This window comes from Barbus barbus, assembly GCF_936440315.1.
Source record: "Barbus barbus genome assembly, chromosome: 14".
NCBI classification, from domain to species: Eukaryota; Metazoa; Chordata; class Actinopteri; order Cypriniformes; family Cyprinidae; genus Barbus; species Barbus barbus.
The window spans coordinates 27,245,519-27,264,839 of NC_136742.1; positions in this window are offsets into that span (position 1 = coordinate 27,245,519).

Below are 19,321 nucleotides of genomic sequence, written 5' to 3' on the forward strand. Positions count from 1 at the left end.
ACACACACACACACACTCATACACACACAGCTGGGCCTCACATGTTCATGGACGCCTTCCAATGGTTGTGTCGGTAAGGACTTCCTCTCTGCTTACCTGTGTGCTTTTGGCAGCCATGAGGGTCATGGAGACCCTGAGGGAGAGCTGACCTTCTGTCTGACCTGCTCAGGCCAGACACGGGAGTTCCTTTCAGCCACATCAAAGCAGCCATTTGTCTTATGTAATAAATAGTGCTCTAATTCTGAGGGACGCCCACAAAAAGAGCTGGACGTTTGGTTTTAAGGTAATACTGAATCAACAAAAGCAAGTGCAGGGTAGCGTCATGTCCTCAGGCTGAAAAACCTTAAATTAATCATGGGGGGAAATGAAAAAAAAAAAGCTAAATTAATTAAAAAAAATAAAAAATTAGATGTTATATGAAATATTGTACAAAATATGAGTCATATATATTATATGAAATATATAACATATTTTAATATAAAATATATTACAATAGAAGAGTGTTATTTTAAATTATAATTACTATTTAACAATATTGTTTTACTGTATTTTTGATCAAATAATTGCAGCCTATATGAATATGAAACAGTTCTTAACATTATAAATGACTGTAATATTTTGATCACTTTTGATCATATTAATGCAGCCTTGCTGAATAAAAGTATTAATTTATTTTTAAAGAATCTTAGAGACCCCAAACCTTTGAACAGTAGTGTTCCTCTATGTTCATGTTTGGGTTAAATTGTATTGAACAGGAATTCAGATGTAGTCAGATAAAATCTCTCTGTACATAAATGATCAACTGGCTCACTGTCCCTTTGCTGGGAAGAGCAACTAAAGGCCAGAGACAACAATCTAAGACATGAAACTACCTAATATAAATAAATCTACTGCCGAAGTTCTTCCCTCTATGTTAAACAAGATCTGCAAAAAGCAAAATACACAGTTCTTTAAGTGTCCAGTTGTAATTCTATAGTTCATAGTGTGCTGTGGCATAGTGGTTAAGGGTCAGAGCTAATAATCGGATGGTTGATAATAAACTTGATATCAGACCAGCTGTGTCTGCAACAAGTGTAGGGTGCTGTTCTATGAAGTTATGTGGTGATAAATAGAAATATTGATTCTATACCACAGAGCAGTGGTTCTCAACAATGCTAAATGGCAACAATACAAGCAAATTATCTATCTGATTATTGTTATCTGCTATTATAGTTAACTGAAATGTATATATATATTACTCAAATATTACCAAAAATAAAATTCTAATTATATAAATATTACATATTGTCAGTCCTTGTCTTGTGTTTCCCCTCCTCTCGTGTCTCTATTTGGCCATCCTCGTTCCTGTTGATTAGTTTAATTAGTAGTTCATGTGTCCCCAGCCCTGCGTTTGATTAGCCCTCACCTGTTTCTGTTCTTCCTCGTTGATTTCCCTGTGTTTATAAGCCCTGTGTTTCCTAGCCCCTGTGTCCGGTCTAACGTCAGTGATGTTTGTCTCTCCCCATGCTCCTCGTCTCTTTGTATCAACAATAAACGGATTATTGTTACTTCCACGTCTCCGCACTCCTTGTATCCCGAGAGGGAACGTGACACATATAATGAAAATGACAAAAAAAAAACTACAAAAACACAGCAAAATTACTAAAACTAAATAAAATTCTAATGAAAACAACAAAAAAATTAATTCAAGATTACTGTACAGTATAGAATTAGACCCACTCTGTAGTTATAGAGCCACAAAAATCATTAATTAGAAAGTCCTAAGAATTCCACTATATCTATCCCAGAATTCACCTCTCAAGGTGTTTCCTGCTTTTCTAGCCGAGGTTCTCCTCTGTGGTCTCGCCTGCTCTCCAGATACTCATTAGAAATCGGAGCGCATTAAGTTTCTCTGGGTGGGGATAAATGACTGAATATGAAGCACATCTCTCTCTCTCCCACAGCACGTGTGGCCGTGTGGGGCAAGGAGAGCAGCTCTGGCCTCTGTGATCTCCGGCAGAGCCTGGATGAGCTCTCTCTGTCAGGAGCAGAACCTCCCCACCCTCCCGCGGCCCATCAATCACTGCTGCAGGCTCTCTCAGATCTCCGCGCAAAACCCTTCATTTACTCACTGGCTCCGTGTGCCGCTTCACATGGGAACATTTAGGAGGGGAAAAAAGAAAAAGAAAAAAGTCCCTTTGTCCCTGTATTTTTTAGAAAGGGGGGCTGGATTTTCACTGATGCAATATAGTGGATAATCATCTATTATTAAGGATCTAACCCAGAGATATTTTAACAGATTTATAGCTAAATTACTTTTCTCTGCCTTTGCTGTAAATCACAAAAATTATGCAACTGACAAGGAAACACCCCATCTCCTCCTGAGCAATTTAGGACTTTCTATCAGTCTAATGTGTTCTAAGTAGGATTGCTGAAGTTAATGTGCATTCATTTTTAAGATGAATTGTTTAACATTTAATGCATGAATGGACTTTTATCTTACTATTATCTATATATTTATGTAAAGAAATCCAAAATGTTATTAATAACGTACATAACTATTAAAAAACATTAAATGAATTTGCAATTCATTTTAGTTTTAGTTCTAAGTATTGATCATATTAACTGTACCTCATATTCATAAGAACCTCCTCATATTGTTGATCTGATTTTCTGCAGGCATTCTGAGAAGCAGCTCTTCATTTATCCATCAGAATGATTGGATGAAAAGTCAGCCAGAAAGGTAAGAACTGTCACAATATCTCATGTATTAATTTTGTTGGTGAATAAATTCATTAATTAATAAATGGCTCACTTGTTGTTTACTTGATTAAAAATTGTAAGTATATAAATGAATAAAAAGTATATATATATATATATATATACACAACTCAATAATCTATTTATATATATGTATAGTTGGTGCATTTGCTAATTACTTTTTTGCAAACTGAACTTTGTCATTGGTAATAAGTGGGTTACTAAATGATTTGCCAAATGCATCTTCCTAGGGAAGTGTCAAAATTAAAAAAATACACCGCATTAAGGAGAAACGGCAAACGGACTCACATATGGCAGCAATCTATGACTGAAAAGCAAGAGAACTGTTATTTAGACACGCGAATGAAGGGAAAACGCTTAGTCAACTAAATCACCCAAACAGCAAATAGCAGGAGAGAGACACAGAGCACTGAACCTGAGTGGGTGCTGCATGGCGTCTATTCTGAGCTGGCCAATGTTGACCTCATAACCCACTTACCAAACTAAAGGCCCTGTTTACTGGAAGCATGTCTCACAGCAGACAATAAAACTCCGTTATGCCCACAGGACCTCCTCTGACCTACTGATCCCACACGTTTGACTGAGATCCAGGGGTCAGAGCCTCCGAACACACTGGTCCACTGATGCCATGGAAAGAGTGATGTGCTGGAGAATCATCAGTGCTGATGCATATTATATCATGTGATCAAGCATTTATCAAACACGCGGCTCATGTCAGAGAGTGATGACAACTGACTATGATTACGGCATCACATTTCTAAGTTTGGAGTGTTTACACTCATATTAAGGGTGTCGTGAAAGAGCTCTTTGTACATGTTTGGTGAGCAATCCATAGTACATAATAGTAATTGTGGTCATCTGTGTAAGTCATACCTTAATGCCACTGATTTTTCACATGTGACATGAGAGCATGTTTACAGCAGGGTTGCATGCCCTTCAGAACTGAATTATCATTAAAATTGAAATTCAGTTCAATAACTGTCAGCGGTAGGAGTTCAGATTTTAATTTAAAGGGATAGTTCACCCAAAAATTACAATTCTGTCATCATTTACACACTTCATGTTGTTCCAAGCCTGTATGACTTTCTTTCTTCAGAAAGTATTCTGAAGAATGTGGGTAACTAAACAATTTTGGTCCCAATTGGCTTCCACTGTTTGGACAAACGTCCTAATAGATGTCAATGGGAACAAAAACTCTTTGGCTATCAAGATTCTTCAAAACATATTTTTTAGTGTTCAGCAAAAGAATCAACTTCATAACAGGTTTAAAACAATATGAGGGTGTGTAAATAATGACAGAATTTTATTTTTTGGGTGAACTATCCCTTTAAGCAAGTATAAGCAACATCTAATGAAATGCATCAATTGTATTAATTAATTAATTAATTAATTAAAAATCAAAACTAACTCAAAGTAATTCATTAATAAAAATAAATATATAAATGAACACTAGCTCAATAATTACGTTTATTTGGTTACTTACCAAAATATAAATAAAGGAACATTAAATAAAAGTATATTTAGCAAATTAGATTCCTCTTCAAATTCAAATGATCCATTCTGAATATTATATAAATGTTTCAGATTCTGCAGTTATGTGATTATCTATTTATGAGGCCTGCTCCCTGGTGTACTTTCTAGACCTCAGAACCTTGTGGTGATGGAGGGTTAAAGTCCCCGCCCACATCAAAAAGATCCCGACCCTTCCTGACCCCACAAGATGGCAGACACCCGCCTGCCGACTACACCTCCTCTGCTCGGGATGTAATGACGGAGCCATCAGACAGCATTTATAATCCTGAAGCAGGACGTTTTTAAAGTGGTCAGCTCCAAGAGCACTGGAATTGTTGAGCGCAACTTGCGGTCGCTGCATTTTCTTGTAAAAGAGCCACGTCCTGGCAGAGTTCAATTTTGCCCCTTTTTCTAGTACATTTGGAAATGCAGAAGACATTTTATATCGTATAACCATTTCATGCTAATTTAGGATGAGGAAGAGTCATTTATTTGGTTTTGAAATGGAAATGTCGGTGTATTAATATGACAAAATGACCTAATCATGCTTTTTTTGTACCTGGAAAATGAAAACGATAGCTACTGCTGAAATTTCCACTGCTTCACCAACTCCAACCTGCAATTAGAAAAAAATTAAAATAATGATAATTGTAATCATAATTTTGTCATTAGTATTATCATTATTAGTAATAGGAGTAGTATGTTTTACTGTCAGTGAGATGTATAATTATAAAATATGTTGGTTCAGTCATTCTGAGGTGGTCTCGAACATTATCAACTGAATCTATCAGGGATTTAAACAAAACCTGTCTTTACTTTAGAAACTAAAATCAGTTACACCTCATGAATATGTTTAACTGAGGTAAAACTTCATGGCTTACATTTCTTCAGAGGGACTTTTTGCCCATTTTATGAATTTCAGGGGGGAAAAAACTAGCATAATCCTTTAAGGGGGAAGTCGTGGCCTAATGGTTAGAGAATTGGACTCCTAATCGAAAGGTTGCGGGTTTGAGTCTCGGGCCGGCAGGGATTGTAGGTGGGGGGAGTGAATGTCCAGCGCTCTCTCCACCCTCAATACCACGACTGAGGTGCCCTTGAGCAAGGCACCGAACCCCCAACTGCTCCCCGGGCGCCGCAGCATAAATGGCTGCCCACAACTCCGGGTGTGTGTGTGTGTGTGTGTGTGTGTGTGTGTGCATTTGTTCACTACTCACTGCTGTGTGTGTGCACTTGGATGGGTTAAACGCAGAGCACCAATTTCGAGTATGGGTCACCATACTTGACAATACGTCACGACTTTAACTTTATCATCCACAGTTATTCCCCTAGTGTCTAACATTGGTAGCACGTCACAGCATTTTTTTGTTTCGTCTTGTTGAATGTTGAGAATGCAGAAAAACAAGGGAAACCATAAGAATTATATTTAAATTTAATTCATAAAAAAAAATGATAGTAATATATATATATTTTTTTTTTTTTGTATTTCTGTTACAATAACAAGAAAAATGTGGAAAACATGTTAAATATGTTGTTCAATACGTTGTTCAAAGGTTTGGGGTTAGTAAGTTGTTTTTGTTTTTGAAAAAAAAAAGTTTCTTATGCTTACCAAGGCAGTGTTATTTTACTATCATTGACATACTATAATAGTTTTTGTTAATATTTTTGAATTAGATTTTGTGTTGACATTTTGCATTTTCGCTTAAACTTTAGTTAACAATTTTGCTGTTTGTTTTTTATATATATATATATATATATATATATATATATATATATATATGTATGTTACGGATGCTGTGCGGAACAAGGAGCGCACGACGAGAATAGACAATAACACTTTCTTTTAATCAAGAATCCAGGAGCAGAATACATTCAAGGGAGTGCACACACATCAATAATAGAGACAATAACCGACGGTGAGACTAACAAAGACAGGAACTTATAAAGGGGCAGATAATTGGGAAGGACAGGTGTACACAATGACTAATTAAACTGAACTAGGACACAGGGGAAAGCAGAAAACCCGACATGGAACAGTCACAAAAAACCCAACATGTAACAATATATATATATATATATATATATATATAAATGTTTCATATAAACGTAATCAGTTGTGCTGCTTAATATTTTTACGGAAGCCATGACACAATTTTTTCAGGATTCAATGTTAAAAGAAACAGCATTTATTTGAAATAGAAATCTTTTGTCACATTATTAGTCAATTTTGATCAATTTAATGAACTATTGTTGAATAAAAGTATTAATTTCTTAAACCTTTGAACAGTAGTGACTGAATAAGAAAATACTTATTTTTCACCCTTCTTTTGAGAATTTCATAGATATAGGAGAAAGTAGAGCCTCTACATGTTTATGTTATGCGCATACATTTGGTATATTATATGCACTTTTTAAGACTCAACCTTTGTTCTGACTTCCACTGTGTGAGTTCAAACATGAATTACTGAGGTCAGACCCCTCCCAATAATTACAACCCAATTCAAAACCGAAAATGACATCATACCTTCTCGATTCTTTTGAAACTCATTGCTCTTTTCTCCTTAATTAATAATGCACTTTGATTTCTAACTGAGCAAACTTTGGTCACAGATGCCTTCGAGAAGAACAGAGCGCCAAACAGCAGCAGTGCCAAGACAGACGGTCTTTGGGGTGTAATGGGATGGTCCAAATTAGAGCTCTGTCTGTACAGGAAGGAAACGATTCAATACACTGTGCTATTACTTTCTGTTTAACATCCTTGTATTATAAACGAATAAAGGCAGGCTGGCCGGGATCTAAACACTGGCCTTTTTATTTATGTGTCTTTCCCTGGAAGTCGTCGGAAGCTGACGGGCTGCCAGAATCCCTATAGATATTTGCCTCGTGTGCGCCGGAGGTTGTTATCAACATGGCTGTGATAAAGGATAAATGATGTCTTAAGAGGCTCGCCCTCCGAAAACTCCACATATGTGTACCAAGCTTAAAAATACAAGCCTTTGAATACAACCCCCTCACATATTGAGGGCTTCATAAATCACTCACGCCAGTGCACTCTTGGCATGTCATCAGACGGCCCTCTGGTGACTACTCCTACCTGTCATTCTGGAGAAGCCATGAGTTAATTAATGTATAGCAATCGAATTCCTCTCCCTCGGAACGAACACACAGTCTCTGTATCTCGACTTCCCTGGGATTATTTTTCTTGGTCCTTGTTATGCTACGTCGCAGCACGCGTTTGGATATTTATGGATCTGTAAAAATGCGCAAGAACGAATTAACACTCAACTGCTGGGACAGCCCTTAAGTAAACAGGAGTGTTTATTCATACAATCTTGGGTTTGATGCGTTTTCGCTGGATGACAGATGAATTTATCAGCTTCACTTTTGTCACATAGCTCCATCATGCTCTGTTAGGCTTTTCAAGGGAAGTTTAAACCCTGCTGTACACATGGGCATATTTGGAAAACATCCATATGTCCTGTTCTGGTGTAGATATTCAAGGTCACGTCATATATAAATTTACTGTTGGTTCTCTACACAACGTACGATTCATACATTGATTGAATTCAGATTATCTCTATGCAATTGTTTTCCCTCCTAATATTTAACCATTGACTAGCTATTCAACATTACAGTATAATTGAGAGCTATTAATTTGAACATTTATTAGACTTTAAAAAAGAACAACTTTGAATTTAAGTGAACTTAAAACAATTTTCACTTCACCTATTATAATAAATGTCATATTTAGCTATACCTATGCCCTTCAACAAGTAGGAAATATACAGAAATTTAAGGAAGTTATGAAACACTAAATTCTCAATTAAATGTGTAGATCATAGACTGTAAAAAAAAAAGTAGATGAATCCTTAAAGCTACAAAAGTTATTGGATCACAGCAGCTTGTGTTATTAGGTTATTTGGCTGCTATAACTTTAAGAGCTGCCGCTGTTGAACATGACACGGATCTGACACGCATCATATTTTCTCACAACTCCGTTTCTGACTCACTTCAAGTCTTAAAGTCTCAATAATGAGCTGACGAGTTTAATCGAGTGTGTTAGAAGAGGGAGACAGTGCTGGGATGCTCCAGGACAGTTTTGAAAACCATTTCAGAGACAGGTTCTTAAACGTAACTCATATTACAAATAATATTACATATTACAAATAACTGACAACATAACTACGACACTGTTTCTTTCACGCTTTGACATGAAATTATACATTATATGCTTATATATAATGTTTATAAATCACTCCCATTACCTGCACTGGGCTCTGCGGATCATAATTGTGTGCATTTATTGCCCACATGCAAAACTGTTTTAAGGAGAGAGAAGGTGCAGATAAAGGACATTAAAATATTGGATGCTGAATCAGTGCTCTGCCTGCAGGAATGCTATGACTGTACGGACTGGAACATGTTTATACAATCCTGTGGTGATGATTTGGATCATCTTGTTGATGTAACATGTTCATACGTTGCTTTCTGTAGAGATATGATTATTCCCTGTAAGCGTGTTAAGGTTTACCCTAATAACAAACCAAATCTGTTAAGTCCAGTATACAGGAAAATAAACTTGCTTTTAAACAGGGAGTACTCTCTGATCTTCATATAGCCACTAAGGAACTAAAAATAGAAATTCAAAAAGTGTGAAAACTATAACAGGCCTTCAGAATATACAGAATAGCAGCCAGGTTACTCTGGAAGGGTTCAATTCGGATGCTGATTTTGCTAATGCACTTCATTGTTTTAATCGTTTCGATATTTCTGATTTTAGTAATGAAATTCAGGAATTGAGTGATAAACTTAAGGATTATCAGCACTTTGATATAGATCAAAATGATGTTGAAAAGGCTTTCCTTTCAGTGCGGTTAAACAAGAGCTGTGGGCCTGATAATATCCGTGGACGTTTGCCTAAAGTCTGTGTAAAAGAATTGAGTCCTGTTTTTACCTATATTTTTAATAAGTCTTTACAGGTACAGCATGTACCTAAGGTGTGGAAAGATGCTGTGGTAGTCCCGGTTCCCAAGTCCAGTCGTCCCAATACCCTTAATGATTTTAGACCAGTTACTCTTACATCAATTTTAATGAAAACCCTTGAAAAACTGGTAAGGGAAGAAATTCTAAAGAAAAATGAACATACACTTGACCCTATGCAATTAGAGGAGTAGAGGATGCTACAGTTACGTTGTTGAATTTACTTGCTAAACACTTGGAGGGTAATGTGTCTTATGCCAGACTTTTATTTGTTGATTTTTCATCTGCTTTTAACACAATCCAACCCCATGTTCTAATTAATAGGCTTTTAGAACAGTTTACATTGAGTAATAATATTGTGGGCTGGATTCTTGATTTCTTAACTAATAAGACACAGAGAGTAATGGTAAATGGAACCCTGTCTAACCAAGTTTGTTCCACGGACTCCCCACAAGGATGTGTGCTCTCACCTCTGTTATTTATTCTCTACACAAATATGTGTCAGAGTAAGTGGGAAAACAGCACTATTTTAAAGTATGTAGATGAAACTGTTATTGTTAGTGAGCTTCAGGGCAATGAGACCAGTCATGGCCTGATTATTGATGACTTTATAAAGCGGTGTGAGGAGTCCTACCTCCAATTAAACTTATCTAAGACAAAAGATATGATTATTGATTTCAGGAAACAAGCCCACCCACATGAAGTTATATCTATTAAAAGTCAGAAAATAGAATCTGTGCAATCTTACAAATACCTTGGGACTATCATTGACTCTAAGTTGAACCTTGAAGTAAATTGTGAAGCAGTGTGTAAAAAGGGGCACCAGCGTCTGTTTTGTTTAAGGAAATTGGCCCATTTTCACATTGACAGGACTATGATGATTTTATTTTATCGTGCTTTTATTGAATCACTTTTAACATTTTCTCTGGTGTCTTGGTTTGGAAACTTGTCTGTAAAGAACAAGAATTCACTGAGTCAAATTGTTAGATGGTCTAGTAAGCTGATTGGGGAGTCACAGCTTAGTCCAGCATCCCTATATACCACCAGACAGTTACAGCGGATGAATAACTCAATTCTAAATGATGACTCTCATCCTTCGAACACTGAATTTAAACTTCTGCCATCTAGATGTAGATTTGTATTTCCGTATTGTAGAACTAAGCGGTATACAAATAGCTTTGTGCCAGCAGTTATCACTCAGTTGAATAAGGATAGGTCTTAGGAACATTATTTTATTTTATTTTATCACTATTATATTTTTTAAAAATACATTTATTGTAATTTTTACATCATTTGTGTATTAGTTAATAATTTTTTTTTAGTCCAGGCGGTTTTTGTTGATGCTGGGACTTTTATAGCACTTTATCATATGTTGTTTAATGTTTGTGGTGTTTGCAAAATGTGAAAGATGTGAGAACTCATAACACTGCAATCCTAGTCATATATATATATATATATATATGATTCACTATATAGAACCGGCTCAAAAGAGTCATTTGTTTGGAAATTGAACCACACTGATCGTGCTGAATGGTTCCGATTCACTAAAAAGGACTGGTCAATAAGATTCATTCATTCACTTGGAAATTGAGCTACAACGGTTGTGCTATATGTTTTTCATTTGCTAATAAGATGCAATGTGTTTTTGATTTGTTAATAAGAACAGGCCCATAACGGTCATTTGCTTGGGAATCAGACAACACTGTTTGTGCTGATTATTTTTTTGCACTGTACATTCAGATTATTAATCTGGAGAATCACATATAAACCAATATAAATTATCCATGTAGATGCTGTTATTCAACTCATGTTTTTTTAAAACAGAATATTTATTCCATAAAATGCATTTCCTTTCATATGTGCACAATGCATTAAACTCTAAGGTGTTCAGAGTTTTGCTGCTGATCTTTCACGCCAATGACTACCAGACCATGTCCATTTTTACATTGAAAAATCCAACTTTGACCCTATAGTGATTTTTTATTTTATTTTATTTTTTACAAATGATTTAGCCTTTTTAATTAGGTCATTTTGGAAAAAAGCAATAAAAACATTTTTAAACTTTATAAAGAGACCATCATTCGCATGCATCTGATTTGTTATGGATCCAGCTTTGCCTGGCACGTGTCTTGTGAAAGGGTCTTTACAAGCTTACAGAAATCAGATGGCATGGGAGGTTTAATTCTCTCTTTTGTTTTAAACCAGGTGTAGATTAGATCTATTTTTCTGTTTTGGAATGAGAAAGCAGAGCTTCCAGTGTGTTCATAATGCAATAGTAAAAACAAACAGCTGTGGCGAGTGTTTAGACAGAGCTAAATGAAACCCAGGTACTGCACTGTACACCCAACCGCCGTAATCCTGTTAAGACCTGTCAATCACAAACAAAGAAAACTATGGGGCAGGGAAAAAAAAAAACCTTGTGCTCTTCTCAACTCCTGAATCTGCAATTTTTGAATCTGGATTGGCTAGTACTTGAGTGCATTCAAATGTTATCAGTCAGTCATCATGATGTATGAAAAATCCAGGGTAAACCTCAAACGCCATGAGTGTGTGTTTTTTTATGTCTCACATCATTTTCATATCATTCCATCCATTGTCAGTTTGGAACAGATTGTGCACTATAATCATGTTAAATGATGTGAACGTACCAATGCTGGCATGCGATTTACATTTTATGTCAATTTTTGTGTTAAAGCACTATAAGGCTCTGACACAGATTGTGAAAGCTTATAACATTTACAGGAATGTTAATGATTGATTTATAGTTCGTATAGGCTCCACTGAAGCAGACGAACTGTTACGAGTTAAATGTTTTTGGTACTGCTGTATATATACATATATACTGTATATATATATATATATATATATATATATATATATATATATATATATATATATATATATATATATATATTAGTTCTGGGCAATGATTTATCACGATTAATCGCATTTAATCACATTTTATTTAATATATGCGTGTGTACTGTGTATATTTATTATGTACATATAAAGACATACACATACAGTATATATTATGTATTAAATGTATTAAAATGTATATTTATATTCATTTTAATTCATTTAAATTTTTATATTTATATTATATATAAATATATTTAATGTATAAACATAACATATTTTTCTAAAATATATACAAGCGTATGTGTGTATTTATATATACACACATACTTATATTTATATTTATATATATATATACATAATACATATACACAGTACACACACATATATTATATTATGTACACAAAAACTTTTATTTTGGATGTGATTAATCGTTATCCAGCACTAATATATATATATATATATATATATATATATATAAAAATAAATATATAAATATATACACACACACACACTCACCGGCCACTTTTTTAGGTACACCTGTTCAATTGCTTGGTAACACAAATTGCTAATCAGCCAATCACATGGCAGCAACTCAATGCATTTAGGCATCTAGATGTGGTGAAGACGACTTGCTGAAGTTCAAACCGAGCATCAGAATGGTCCCCAAAAAGGGATTTAAGTGACTTTGAACGTGGAATGGTTGTTGGTGCCAGACGGGCTGGTCTGAGTATTTCAAAAACTGCTGATCTACTTGGATTTTCACGTACAATCATCTCTAGGGTTTACAGAGAATGGTCCAAAAAAGAGAAAATAGAGTCTCTATTTCTGCTGCGACATTCAGATGGTAGGGTCAGAATTTGCCGTAAAGAACATGAAAGCATGGATCCATCCTGCCTTGTCTCAACGGTTCAGGCTGGTGGTGGTGGTGTAATGGTGTGGGAGATATTTTCTTAGCACACTGTGGGCCCCTTAGTACCAATTGAGCATTGTTTAAACGCCACAGCCCACCTGAGTATTGTTGCTGACCATGTCCATCCCTTTATGACTATAGTGTACCCATCTTCTGATGGCTACTTCCAGCAGGATAATGCACCATGTCACAAAGCTCAAATCATCTCAGACTGGTTTCTTGAACATGACACTTTACTCAAATGGCCTCCACAGTCACCAGATCTCAATCCAATAGAGCACCTTTGGGATGTGGTGGAACGGGAGATTCGCATCATGGATGTGCAGCCGACAAATCTGCAGCAACTGCGTGATACTATCATGTCAATATGCACCAAAATCTCAATCTCAATTTATTATTATTATTAATTATTAAATTAAATTATATATATATTAAAAACAAAAGCCTTGCTACATGTACTGAGTTAGGCTAACCAAGACTTGTCGTAGCGCTTGCATATTGTTGCTCTTATGTTGGTTTTGATTGCTTCTGTTGTTCTCATTTGTAAGTCGCTTTGGATAAAAGTAAATCATCAAGATATTTACTAATAATCAATATATTTACTAAATGTAAATATATATATATATGTATAGCCTATATATAAAATGTCTAAATAATTAATTAGTTAATTTGATATTTATCTTTTTATATGTACATATACACAAATTAATAATAAAATTATTTCAAAATTTATATCAAAACACTGCATGCGTTTCAAAGTTGATTAGTCATCTCACTTGGGAAGAAGTCTTTTTTTATGAGGATATTTTATTACATTTATGAGGCTGACATGATGTTCTAAGACCTAAAATATTAGCCCTCCACTCCCGTTCAACATCTGCACCAATGAATGTGTCATACTAACTAGCTTTTAATTTTCTTAGGGTTGAATTTTGCAAACAAGATCTTCTCCCTACGAGTCAGCAGCACAGCGAGAGCCTTCGTTCAGTAACAGCACACGAGTTCGCAGCATCAACTGGGAATGACGGCTTCTCGTCAGCTAACACCCATGCCGGCGCCACAAGAACACGCCAAACCCTCCTGGAAAAAAACTTCACTGCTCTCTGGAGGGTCCGCGCTCGACTGTTCGCTCTTTTCCTGTCTATCTTGGGCTGGGATGAAGTCTATGCTTTTAGGAAAATTCCTCTGGCCCCGTAGGCCCAGCGTCTTCCCTGCGATCATTAGAAGCAGACCCCCGTCTTGTGTTTGTCCTATGCAAACAGCTCAGCTACCACTTCATCCATCTCGTTTAGCTTGCCCTGAAACTCCATGCAGCTCCTAAATGACGTATTCGTTTTTTATTTTTCCGACACAATCGCATGGGTTTTCCTCCTTGTGGTCTCGGGCCTGTCTGCTGTACCTCCTTTAAGTCCCACTGACTGCTGCCACTGCATCAAATATTTATCGAGGAGTTTCAAACATATCCGTAAATCAGCAGTGTGTGCCCTACGGCCGCACAAACGCGCAGACATCCTTCCTTGTCACATAATTCATCTCCAATGCTATTCAAACAGCAGGAAAAGTGAAGACAGGACATTTAAAAGAGGAAATGTGGAGAAAGACATGTATGTTTGTGCAATGTCGCCATCTCTTGGTGATTTATGTTGCATGTCTACTAAAGTTCTTTAACCAAAGGACTTAAAATAACTCACAAATGATAAAGGTGTGGAAAAACTTCTTGGTCAAAGAAAAAGTGGCATAACTGACTAGTGAATGCACCTCTAATCTCTTTCCAGCATTCAAGTGCTCACTTTATTTGAATCAGAATCATTTCTGTGACAGATGTGAATGTCAACATTATAACATGGAGAGCATCGTGTACTTACCATTCTGCTCACACTTAGATGTTCCCAGAGGCCTTGTTAGGTGGTAATGAAGATGAGGGCAGTCAAATGAACAGGTCACCAGAGGGCCAGGCAGCTGACATTTCATTAAAACGGCATAGAGCGTTGATGACGGCTGATTCAGAATGCAAAACGCCATTCACTGAGCCGTCACATTAGAAAGTCTCTCCAATCTGTTCTATAACAAAAAAAAATGAGTGAAAGGAAAGCGACATAAATTCAAATGCACAAAAAAACTGTATAATTATAATACATGATATATTACAAACATGAAATTTAGTTTTTAAATATTTATCATGTATTATAACCTAACTATTAGTATTAAATATTATAACATTAAAATAAGAATTTATAATAATAATATCAAATGATTAATTAAATAGTGCAAGTGCAAGTCAGCAAAAATGCATTCACAATATTCATAAGGATTCATAGATATTCGTATATAAAATGGAATTCAAGCACACCATTTTTTTTAAAGGTTTGGAGATAGACTAATACATTTATAATACAAAATGTTCATGAATCCTAAATAGAGGTTCATAGTAGTAGTAAAATAACTAAAACTACATAAAAAAAATTACTACATTTAAAAATTAAATTACTAAAATTAAAATAAAGGCAGAAAATATAAAAACAAAATCTAATTCAAACTGTAATATCTCGTAGATATCAAAATAACAATTCCTGAGACCAGCTAAACCAGTTCAAACCAGCAGGACATCTTAGGCAAGATAAAGTTGTTTTTTCAACAGGAAATGCATCAGTATCTACCAAACATCAGTACAAAATGTACAGTGTAACGTCTCCAAGATGCTTCAGGAAACCTACCTCCAAAGCTACAGTACTACCGTTAAAGGTTTTAGGCATTTGTGTAAAAATCCTGTAAAATGAGGATGCTGTCAAAAATAATGTCATAAATAGATTTTCTTTATCAATTAACTTTTATGAACTAAATTAAATCAACATTTGGTGTGACTTTCCTTTTCATTTCAAGCAGCTTTTGCATGCACTTGTGCATAGTTTTTCAGGTAGCTTTGCAGGTAGGTTTCCTGAAGCATCTTGGAGACGTTGCCACAGTTTTTCTGGGTTTAGTCTGTCTCAGTTTGTTCTGTTTCTTCATGTCTTTCCAGACAGATTGGATGATGATGAGATCAGATCTCTGTGAGGAGCATTGGCTCTTGTTAAAACACTGGATTAATAAAATTAATGGCAAAATGAATGTTTGGAAATGTAAACCGATATTTCCTACTAACACACTACAGCAAAAGATAGAAATAACTGACTTAAAACCATTTTTTAACTGGTGAAAGTACTAGTGTTCTAATAATTTTGGCCAACACTGTACATGTATACTTTATGCACAAATACTAAAAACAACATACTGTATATAAGATGATACTGTAGGATGAAATGTGTTTTGCTGTAACTGTTTGACTTTAGAGCTTAAACATTCCTTGCAAATACATAAAACATGGTAGATCAGAGAAACATGCAGCATTTGGATTCATAACTCATTTACCTTTCACACCATCCCAGTACTCTTGTTATTGGCGACACAAGAGAGCTCTACCATCTCTCAGCTGCAGCCGATTTGGTTGCCTTGGAAGAACAGCGGCTAGAAAAAAATGAAAAAGGAGAGGATTGGGTGCGTTAAATCAGTTCCACTCTCTTGTAAATTACAACCCTGCATTTTTAATTTCCTCTCCACATACAATGTTATTCATTGCCGTCCAAGCCAAACACGGGCCAGCAGCCTTTGCTGCACACGAGAACAAACCGTCCTCTTTTGCACTGTCAAAAACATGATGAAATGCACACATTCCTTATGTCAAGCTGAAAAGTTTAGAGCCTGTAGATCAACACTAAAACAAAAGGGGCTGTTGGAAATGAAAGGGACTGCGGGATGTGACTGACGGGGTCCTGCCTCGGAATCAACCTCATTCCTGCGAGAACAAAACTGTGTGAGAAGTTTCTCCAATTTCACGCAAGGAGGTTTAGAGGGGGCTTGTAGGTATACTGTATACATGGACTTATTTCATGCCAATGATGCAGCAATTAGAGGCCAGTGCATTCATACTGTGCCTGAAGATATTGTCTTGGCAGTACAAACCACAAGATCAAATGCTAGGTAAAGCTGTCATAATATTGTGTTTTATAATGCAGGCTTTATCTTAATTCCATCTGAAAACCTTAGACCTTTCAATCATATAAACATTTAAAGTGTTAGAGGAGATTCCTTTGGTTATTCTTTTTTTCCATAAATGGTTGCTATTTTCACATTTTATGGACATGTGGTGTAGGATTCATTACAAAAAAAAAAATCATTTAGAAATTACTAGTTTCACAAATAATTACAAAGTAGTAAGTAACAGTAAGCAAAACAGTACGTAACTGACATAGGGTGAAAGTTTTGAAGTAGATCTATTAATTTTTTATTTATTTACATCCTCGAAAAACATTTTTACAAGTGTACATTTTTCATGTATTTACACTGGAATGCCGCTGCCATCTTTTTAAAATTAATAAATTCAGATCACATAGATACTTGGAGTCACTTGTCTGTCCTTCCTTGTTTCAGTTAAATGCAACACCACAGGCCAGCATCGTTTGATCCAGCAAAAGTGTAATTGAGATTTGAGAGCTACTGCAGAGGGAAATATTCCAGTGAAACTACAGAGGAGGGGGGGTATAATACAGGTGTGAATCATGAGATTGAATGATTCCTTTCAACAGTAACAGGCCACAGTAGTAGTAACAGTAGAAGCCTCATGAACAATGACATGTTAGCTCAAAGTTGTGACAGCATCTACAAGCATTTATGAGATGAAATAGTACTGTTGATGGAGACACTCTTTGTGCAATTTAGGCTTCTTTCTAGTAAATAATCTTTTGAAAAAAATTCATCAAATAAAGTCTCACTCTTTCCTGCAAATGTGAATCCATTTCTATGCATCTACACAAAACAACTACAGATATATATATATATACATATTATAAACATATGCGTATGCACTACCGTTTAAAATTTTTGTGTCAGTACAATTTTTTTTATGTTTTTTAATCTCGTGCTCACCACAGCTGCATTTATTTGGTCAAAAAACAGTAATAATGTGAAATAATATTCCAATTTCAAATAGCTGTTTTCTAATTTAATATATTTTCAAATGTCATTTATTCCTATGATGCAAAGCTGAAGTTTTATCAGCCGTAACTCTTCAGTGTGACAAGATCCTAAGAAATCTTCAATGTCATGTGATCATCACCTGATTTGCTCAAGAAACTTTCTTACTATTATCAATGTATAAAAAATGTTGTGCAGCTAAAAATTGTTTTTGGAAACTGTGATACATTTTCTTCAAGTTTCTTGAAGAACATCTTTTATTTCAAATATATTTTTGTAACGTCTTTATGTTGTTCAATTACATGTAAATGAATCCTTGCTGAACAAAGGTATTAATTTGTTAAAAAATGACTGTCCTCAAACTATATACCACATTAAACAATTATATAACATACTCATTATGCAAAAATATGACCCATGAAATACACAGCTTGCTGTTTAAAATTGCAATTATTATCTGTGTTTTTCCTAGATCAAATGGTGGAACATTCCGTTTTAAGGGGTCCTGAGGAGCTGTGGCTGTGTCTATGAGTGTGTCTGTATGTGAGAGTATGAGGTTGGGGGTGACCATAACTGAAACTCACTGTTTGAAAGGAAACCCAGACATTTAACAAACACATTTTATGCTTGGACTCCTTTCTGAGGCCCTCCATTGTCATTTTCACTTGGGACCGGCTCTCGTCAGAAGAAACCTCAATGCTTTGGATGTCTCAGTCGAGGCGGGAGAGCTCAAATGTCCCGTACAGTGTGTTTACACATTATTATGTTTTGGTTTGATTTCACGACAAGCCCAGTCTAAACCTGTGAATGAGAGGCGTAATAGTTCTGCTTATTTCATCCAATCGTGGAAAAAAACGAACGCTCTACAGTACGGAGACCAGATGTTTTCACTTGGGCATGTGTTTTGTTTTGCTTTCACAATGTAGCGCCACTGCACTGGCATGTCGTTCTGGCAGCTGCCCGAACCGCTGTTTCAATCCAACACACTAATCAGATCAATGGATCCGAAATGTGCCAAAACATCCCTGTAAGAGCAACTGCAACACATTAACCGGCCTACTACTACTACAATGCATATTTCAAACAGATTTTGTTAGTGAATCAGAACATTTTGCATAAGAAAATAATATGAATGTCAATTTCACTAACATTAATTTCAGCATATTCTCAGATACGTGACCTCCTAAGTACACCAACCTTAAAAGAATTAGCCGTTCATGCATATTACAGTGCGGTATGTAATTCCAGGCCTTACGATTATGTCTTGGCTACTTCGCAAGCATCACAGTTTAG